Source organism: Malania oleifera, chromosome 8 (genome assembly GCF_029873635.1).
Source record: "Malania oleifera isolate guangnan ecotype guangnan chromosome 8, ASM2987363v1, whole genome shotgun sequence".
Taxonomy (NCBI): Eukaryota; Viridiplantae; Streptophyta; class Magnoliopsida; order Santalales; family Ximeniaceae; genus Malania; species Malania oleifera.
Genome location: NC_080424.1, coordinates 102,562,607 through 102,572,445, shown reverse-complemented (window position 1 = coordinate 102,572,445; position 9,839 = coordinate 102,562,607).

Below are 9,839 nucleotides of genomic sequence, written 5' to 3'. Positions count from 1 at the left end.
ACTGTACAAGCTTCTGAATCCTAATTTTAGGATGACTGACCCTTTTAATTCTGTCCATATAATGTCTTTTTCGGGAGCTAGAGGAAATGCTGATTAGAGGCCGACACTTTGAAATAAGAAAATGTTGAACCAATTGTAGATACCCCATTTTTACCCAGGCCCAATATTATTATTATTATTTTTAATATTATTATTATTTTGCTATTATTATTTTTATTACTATTATTATTATTATTAGTGTTTTTATTATCTTTATTTTATTATATTATTATAATTATTTTTATTATTATTATTTTGATTTTATTATTATTTTTATTATTATTATCATTATTATTGTATATATTGTTACCATAAAAGTATGAAGAGAATAAAAATGAAAAAGGAAAGGAAAAAAAGGATTTTCTAGGGTTGAAAATTTTATAAAGAGGGGGGCGCAGCGCATAGCAAGCGGCAGCCGGGGTGAAGACCAAAAAAGAAAAAAAAAACCTATAGCTCCCCAGCCGTCTCCTTCATCTCCCATCACCCTCTCTGCACAGCCCCGGCAGCCCCCTCACGGCCTTACCCCCAGCCGTCTCCCTCATTCTCCCATCCCTCCATCACGGCCAGCATCCACAGCAACTTGCCACGAGCCTTTCCCTAGACGCCCCTGCTACTGGCGTCGCGAACCACCCGCGCAGCGCAGGCCTGAGAAAAAAAAAAAAACTCTTTTTTTTCCATCATCACCTACTTCTTCTTCTTCTTCCATCCTCTCAGCGCTGTGGTCTCCATCTCGCTGCTCGCCCATGGCCGCCTCTCCACCATAACACCAGCAGCAACCATCCTTCCGGCTGCCTCAGCAGCCGCTTCCCTGCCCCTAGCCATCACCGTCGCTCGTTGTCACCACCACCAACATCTTCACCGCCAACCTAGCCGGCGGCAGTAGCAATTCTCCACAGCAAGCTGCTGCTCCTCACGGCGTCCACGCTACTATCGCCTAGCCTGCAAACAGCCGTGAGCACTGTTCACAGCCACCTCTCCACAAGTTCCCAACCGGACCTGCTGCCAGCACCAGCCACCATTCGAAGAGCAGCAGCCAAACACTCACCTGCAGATCCTCCGCACTCCTCTGCAACACATAAAAACACACACACACAGCACACACTGCACACACAAAATACACACACTGCACACGCACAAAAACACACACATACAGAACACACAAAAACACACACACACAGCACACACTGCAACACCCAAACACAGAAACACACACGCGCACACACACACATTCACGTGCCTTTTTTTTTTTTCTCTTCTATTTCTTTGTTGATTTTTTTTTTATTTGTTCTAACATATCTGGTTTTTTTCCTTGTATATGCAGGTGTGTAGGTTTTTATTTTTATAGTTAGTTTAATATTTAGTATTCATGGTAAATTTTGGTTGTATTATTTATATAAGTTAATTGTCTTTATTGCGGAATTTTTATAGTTGGAATTTGTCTAGATATTTAAAGTTTAATTTCATTTTATTCGTTGGATTGTTAATATTATTATTACATGTTTAATACGTAGCTAGAATAGTTATTGTAATTATTTACTTAATCCATATGTTTAGGGCTATTTAGGGTTTTCATCGTTGATGTATGTTCAATTTTAATTACTTAGGGTTTTCTTTATTGTATGTGTTATCTATACTCATATTAATATTTTCTGATATTTAGTATTCGTATTCTAATATTTTATCATGTTTATATATAAAGGTATCAATCATTATGGTAAGTTTAGTGTTTTGGTATATATTTTGCTATTATATTTAGTATGATATTGTATATAATATTATGGTATAATTATTATTTAGCTTCACTTATTAAGACATTTTTTTTATAGATGGTATTACCTTGTATAGTATCTTGAATGTTTTAATATATGTATACATATGGTATTTTATTGCCTAGTTTGAAAGTTGTAATATTTTAACAGATATGCTTATTATCATTACTATTTTTATATACATTGTGATAATTTAATATTTTAACTTATTATCTTACCAATATATAGTAAAACCTCCCATACTAGTATTTTCCTATAAAAATTTTATAAACAATTTCAAAATTTGGGAGCGTATTTTTTTAGATATTTTATTGATTTTTATTCCCTATGATTTTATTGCGGAGGTATTAGCCTTCAGGTTTCACGTACCTTCAAGCTCTGAGGGAATATATATGTATATATTTATTTATTTATTTTTTATGTGTATTTATAAATTCATAAAAAGGAGTAATTTAAAGACTTATTAGATTAACTTAGGGATAATTTCAAATTAATTAGGTACCGTTCGTAAGAACGGGCGCGTAAGGGGTGCTTGTACCTTCCCCTCACGTAACCGAAGTCCTGAACCTAATTCTGGTAACGCAGACCCATTCTACCCCTAACGGGGTAATAATTATGTGTTCTAACCACACTAAAAGGTTAGTGGTGACACCAACATTTCATGTTTTTCTTCAAATTTAAAATTGATTTTTATATCGCCGCCCAGGGCACACGCGCTCCCGGGACGTCATGACACTAGTTCCACATCGATTCAGTGGACCGAACTGGTTTAGGGGAGAACCAACCAACAGGGGGCGGTCAACCCTTTTAAGGCCTAGTCAAGGCCATTCTAGGTGGCGCTTTGTGAGCAGATCAAGTTACAGTGACGCGGATCAACTATGTTGTGTGATTGCATCTGCTAAGTAGGTATCCTTATCGGATGGTTGTGAGAGTGTCCTGATTCGCTTGGGGAGAAGAGGCTATGCGTCGATGGTTGAGCGGAGGAGCAGGCTCTGGTGCGGATGGGTGATATGGTTTAATCTGGGGCATAGACAGACACCACCAAACCTATGGTTGTTAGGAAACTGTGTCATGCATTGATGGCTAGGGGGACAAAGCGGCCACGTGTTACGTGCCAAATAGGGAAGCGATGCTCGAGGAGTCATTAGATCTGGGGCCATCTCGGCGGTTGATGAAGGGCCATGATCCAACAATGGGTGATGGAACATATGTGGATAGCTGATGTGGCCAGATCAGGGGCTTTAACAAGTAATCTCAATCGAATGCCCAGGACATGGCCACATGGTTTTTTAATCGGACGAGCGAAGGCATGTCACGTGCTCGAATCTCATGGTCCTGAGGCTTCAGATACCTAAGCCAAAAATTTTTGCTTTCCTCATTTTCACTCCTCTCTCTCTCTCTCTCTCTCTCTCTCTCTCCTTCTTCCCTCTCTTCTGTGCGAAACAAAGCCTCACCTCTCTCATTCCTTCTCCCTTCTTCCTTCTTCTTTTCTGTTGCAAAACCCTGAAAACCTAGAAACCCCACTTTCCCTGCAAGCTTCAATTCTTTTCTACAACTTGGGAACCTCTCTCTTCTCTGCAAATTTCATGATCTGAAACCCTAAGGTCTCTTCCTCTCCTTGCTCTCAAATGATCTAAACCCAGGTTCAGATCTTCGATCCCTGAGACCCTAAATCATTCTCTGGTCTTAAATCGAAACCCTTGGAGCCCTGGGTCTAATCCTCTTTTTTTTTTTTCTCTGAAGGTCTTCGAGTTTTCTCACCCCCAAACCCTCTCCAGCTTTTCTCTTTGTAACCCATAAAAATCCTTTTTGAAACCTCAAACACCACCGGGCCCAATCCAAAAGAAGGTCCACAGATCAGATGAAAGCATAAAACGTGGCGAACAATCTGAAGTGTGCTTCTAGGAGGAGAATTCACAAAAGCTTACAATGATCCTTTCAATTTTCTGAAGGACTCTTACAAACAAGATAAGATTTTCTCTCTCCCTTTTTATATTTTTGATTGATTTTTATTTTATGCATGTGATTATTTGTTGTGTTTATGGCTTTGGGCATTTGTTTTGGCATGTTAGGGTTTCCTGCTCGAGGGGTTCCAGGTCACGGGTTGAAGGCGGATGAACTCGTCTTCAACTCGTTGGGTTAGGGAGAGGGTTGACTCGGGGTGAGTCATGGGAACTCAAGTGGACTTGAGTAAGCTGGGTCACATGGGCTTTGGTTATCTTTGGAGATGGGCTTTAAGTGTTATTGTGAAGATGGGCTTCGGGGGTCAATTTTAAAATTTGTGGGCTTAAGTCTCAGAAGGGGGTTGGGTCTGGGCTAAGTTTTAAAGGATTGGGCTTGGGGTAATTTTAAAAGCAGGTGAGGCCTGGTTTAAAATAATTTCAATGGGCTTGGTTTAAAAATAGGTCCGGGGCGATTTTAAAAACACAGGTGGGCTTGCGGATTAGTTTTGGGCTTGAGGGATTTAAACACAAAGTGGGTCGAGTCTGTTTTTAAAAGACGAGCCTGGTTAGTTTTCTTTTATATATATAAAAAAAACAAGTGGAATGGGTTTGAAAATTGGGTTGTGGGCTTAAGTTTGAAAACAATAACTAGCCCAAGGTTATTTAAAACTGAGAGTTAGGCTGGTTAAGTGACCTCAAAGGGGTTCGAGTCTGATGGTGCAAATCACATTGTTAGGACTTTAGGTAGGGGGTTCAGACCTTAATTTGGGTATGGGTTCGGACTCAGGTTCGGATCAGCAGATCCGAACCCTAGTTCAATTCAGGGTGAACTAAGTCCAAATTTGAACCTAAAGCTCGGGGGATGAACACCTGCAACCTGATATAGTCATAACATGGATTGATAAGCAAAGCAAATTTAACTATTACCTCCCCTTCTTCTCTCCTCCTCCTTTGAATCTATTTGGGTTGGTTGTCTTGAACCTTGTTTGCTTCTGCGTCTGTCTGGGGTGACTGTGTAGTGATCCAAAAAAGATAAAAATAAAATAAAAAATTAAAATTAAAATTTAATTTAATTAATTTTAATTTTAAATAATAATTATTAAATAATATAATATAATAATAATATAATATTATAATAAAATATATTATATTCATATATCATAACCGAAAGGATCTCAGGATCCTTTAGGAAGAAGAAAGTAGAGGCGCCCCCCTCACGTCTCCTCCGTCTTCTCTCTCCCACTCTCCTCAATTTCGTCTCCAATATTCGTTCGATCGAAAATTTGAAGATACCGTTGGATTCCTATCACCGCCACCGACAATCCTACTAGAGCGGATTTGTCGTAGGAGTAGCGTAGACATACCTCATGGGTTAAAGCCAATTTTCACTCTTACCTCAGTTTTTCTTAAATATTAAGTCCAATTAACGAACGAAAATTATTAAGAGATTTGTGGGGAGATTCTCTACAATCTAATTGGAGTGGGTTTTCGAGTTGGAGCTCCAGGGCACCAATCCTAAATCGGGGTAAGTTTAATAATTTAGGCTTTATTAGGCTATTTAAGATATTCAGAATCTATGGGGATTTTAGGGAAAGTTACTCTGGGAATTGTGATGAATAATGTGGTTAAGTTTGAATTTCAGGGTTTCAGGGATTTTGAACGTCGTGGGGCGTAGGCTGGAATTTTATCGGACTTTTCAAGAATCAGGTAAGGGGATTAAGTTAAGTCAAAAATTTTATTTAGTTTGAACCGATTAAATTAATATATATATATATATATATATATATATATCTTTATTTATTTATTTAAGAATTTGAAGGTTATTTCAAAAACCAACAGTTCAAAATGGATTTTACAAACTTAGGATATATGGTATGGTATTTGAATAGAAACAAACGGTGGAAACTTTGGTTGTTTATAAGGTTATGTTTAAATGTTAAAATTATGTGGCCGATGATTATTTGGTAGGATTTATTATTTAACTAGATTTGAGATTGTTTGCGAAATACTGGAATTGTTTGTGAAATACTGAAATTATTGTGAAAAATACGGGAATTGCTTGTGAATAATGCAGGAATTTGGTATGACGGTCGAGGGCCGAGTTTTAATTAACGTCTATACGCCAGGTTGTATTTTGTGGCTAGGGGCTAGGATTTTGGAATAACAAGAAATATATATGAAATGATGTTTTAACTGGTATTTTTTATTATCTAAATTGCATGATATGCTTTAGGAACCCTAGGGACCAGTATATTGTGAGCCAGGTACCGTTGCTATGGATTTGTTATGTGGTCGTGTGCGCCCACACCTATGCTGAGAGGTGTAGGGTGACCTTGTCAGATTTGCCTATGTGAGGTGAATGTACCCCCCCTGGGCAATCGGGCCAGTAGTTGGAGTTGCATAGACCCACTGAGTCTGTTAGCAGAGAGTACATATGACTATTGTCTAGGTAGATCCCCCAAGACAATAGCCCAGCCTTCAGGCCACACAACCCGTGCCATAAGGGAAGTAAATGGCGTGTTTGTCACATGGAATGTCTTATATGCATATTTGTTAATTTATGTGAATACGAATAATTAATAAGATAATTTCGAGGACTTGCTGAGAAAGGCGAGTGCCCTAGTAGCAGTAATGGTATTAGAGTAGAGGGAAGCTACTTGTATGGGCGGGTAATCTTCCTTATCCTCGGCTAATTGTGTGTGTGAGTGTAAAATAAGAATGTTTTCATAAATGTGTTTATCTACTTAGTGAACTGGTTATTTTCTGTACACTAAATGCATGTTGGTCACACACTAACATTAACTTAGTATTTCCCTTACTGAACTGTGCCTCACCCTTACTGTACAAACTATCTTTTTAGGAAATCCCAGAGATCGGGTCTAGTAGGCTAGAGGAGTCAGGCTAGCAAGGTAAATTTATGTAGGTAGTGTGTATGGACAAAGAGTTTATTTTTATGGAATTTTATGGGTTGTAATTATATGAAAATTGATATATTTATGTATAAAGATAGTTAGAACTATGGTAATGTAATTTGAGGATTTTGTATTTTATTTTCGCTGCGTATATGTGTTTTATATTTGATGAATAAGGTATCAGGTACACAGACGTTACTAAAGTAGCACCCTAGGCCACGTGGCAAGTCGGGGTTGTTACAGTCTGGGTGTGTTCTGAATCAGCTCCCCTGCTCCTTTCTTTCTGATGCTTTGCTTTCTCAGCCTCTCTACTCTCTGCAATCTAGTAAAGTTTCTCTAATCCCCTAAGTCACTCCTTTCACTCTCAATTTCTGCAGGGTTTCTGATTTCTCTCAACTTTGAAAGGAACTTTTTGCCTCTAATTTTCCCAGAAATTTTCGGAGGCTCTCTCAGTGTCTTTAGCTACAGTGCGAGCCTCCCTATTTATAGGGAGGCTTGGGGGTCCAATTTGGCACCAGTTTACCTCTGCTAACTAATTTCCTCACAAAAAAACTTGGCAAGGAATAATTCCTTTCCCTGCGCACACGTGAATTTCTATATATATTGGATTTTCAGCTAAAGAACTTCTCTGTGGTTTCTTTTGTTCGCAGATGGCTTGAGGAACATGTTTCTAACTGGCAACTAGAGAGTGGAGGGCTTGGAACTTGGGCCAAGTGGCTTCTGAGGGGTGGAGGGCTTTTTCAATTTTCATGTACTCATATTTATTTTTGTAACTTTTATGAACACGAATGTACCCCCGTGTTGCCTATGCTGCAACATGTATTTGTACCCTCCTGTATGTTTCCATGTATGTATGTAATATTTCTTATGTATTTGGTATTCTGTATTTTGCACTGTCTTTTCTATTTCCTATATTTTGCATCACCTCGCGTGTGCCTACTTGCACGTGTTCCTTTGGCATAATAAAATCAAGTCTTTCAATTTTGACTCCAACATCCGTTGACCAATTGTGCATTAAAAGAACCCGGTTAATAAAATCACTTTAAGACCCAACAAGCACCTGGTTTTGGAATTTAAGACTTACTCTAAAAACTCAATTAAAAATTGAAAATCTCGATTTCAAAATTCAAGAAGACAAATTCAAACTTGATTTCCAAGATCTATCTAGAAATTCGACCCAAGGTTAGAGGAATTAAAGGTAAAAGGACTTATCAAGAAGCAATCAACAGCAAGGAGGCAGACAAATGGATCCTAGCTATGCAAAAGGAGATGGAATCCTTGAAGAAAAACCATACCTGGCAGTTGGTTTCTAAACCGGAAAAACAAAGCTAGTTGGGTCTAAGTGGATCTACAAGAAGAAAGAAGGCATTCTAGAGGTTGAGGGTCTGAGGTACAAGACTAGCTTAGTAGAAAAGGGCTTTATTCAAAGGGAGGGAATAGATTACAATGAAATTTTCTCCCCATTAGTCAAGCACAGTTCCATTAGACTTCTACTTACTTTTGTTGCTAACCAAGACTTGGAGTTGGAACAATTAGATGTCAAAACAGCTTTTCTACATGGAGAACTTGAAGAAGTCATTTACATGCAACCTCTTGAAGGATTTGTGGATGAAACCAACACTAATCGGGTATGTCTCCTAAATAAATCATTGTATGGACTTAAGCAGTCACCTAGGCAGTGGTATAAAAGGTTTGATGTCCACATGATTAAAATTAGCTTCAAGAGAAGTAGTTATGATAGTTGTGTTTATTTCAAGCAAGATGAAGGAGAAATGGTTTACCTACTGCTGTATGTAGATGACATGCTTATTACTTGTAAGATAGAAGAAAGATTGAACAAGTCAAGGGCATGTTAAAGTTTGAATTTGAAATGAAAGAACTTGGCCTGACGTAGAAAATTTTGGGAATGAAGATTGAGAGGGATAGAAGTAAGAAGCTGTTGTTTTTATCTCAAAAGCCCTACATCACTAAAGTTCTTAGTAGATTTGGCATGGATCAATTGAAGATGGTTAAAACTTCCATGGGACAGCACTTCAAACTATCAGTCACACAAGCACCCGAGACATAAGGAGATTAGGAATTTATGACAAAAATTCCATATAGTATGGTGGCAAGTATCATGTATGTTATGGTTTGTTCTAGACCAGACCTGGCCTATGCAGTAAGTGTGCTCAGTAGGTTTATGAGCAATCCAGGCAAGCCACATTGGCATACTATCAAATGGGTGTTTCAATACCATACTGGTACTAAGTGTTTGGGACTGAGATATGAAGGGAATGAGAAGCATGGAAGGGATATTTAAGGCTTTGTAGACTCTGATTATGCAGGAAATGTCGACACAAGGAAGTCACTGACTGAGTTTGTATTTATTGCATTTGGAGGAGCTGTTAGTTGGAAAGCAACTCTCCAATTTGTAGTTGTTTTATCTAGTACTAAAGCAGAATATATTGCGATGATAGAGGCAATTAAGGAAGCTATATGGCTGAGGGGAATATTTCATGAGCTAGGTATGTGCCAAGGTAATATCACTATCCATTGTGATAACCAAAGCACAATTCACCTTGCTAAGAATCAGGTGTTCTATGAGAGGTCAAAGCACATTGACATTCGACTTCATTTTTTAAGGGACATAATAGCAGTTGGAGAAATCGAGGTTATGAAGGTTCCAACTAAGGAAAATCCATCTGATATGATGACCAAGCCACTGCTAGCATTTAAGTTCAGACATTGTCTGGACTTGATAAATTTTAGGAGTTGCTGAGCCTCATGAAGAGGCAAGTGAGTCCAGTTGGGAGAAGGAGAACAGTGTGAAGGTTTAAAATGTTGTCAAGGTTGAGATTTGTAATGATAAGTGCCAATCATTTTAATACACATGTGGCTAAACAAACAACTTGCAGTTGACAGTTATAAGTTGAATCTGGGATGACAAATCAGCAGTTAGTTGCAAGACACAGGTGGCAGATTTCTGTTAAGCTTCTTGGGTTAGTTAGGAGATGTGTGTTGTATATAATGTTGGTTGTTTGTTAAAGTCCATTATTATGAAGATTAGTTTTCTTGGCAATACAAAGATCAGGAAGAGAGATTGAAAGTTGAAAAACACCAAGGGGTTGACTTCTTCTTGAAAAAATAGAGAAGTTGTGACTGTGAGGTGGTATGCTTGTAATCTCAAGACTGAT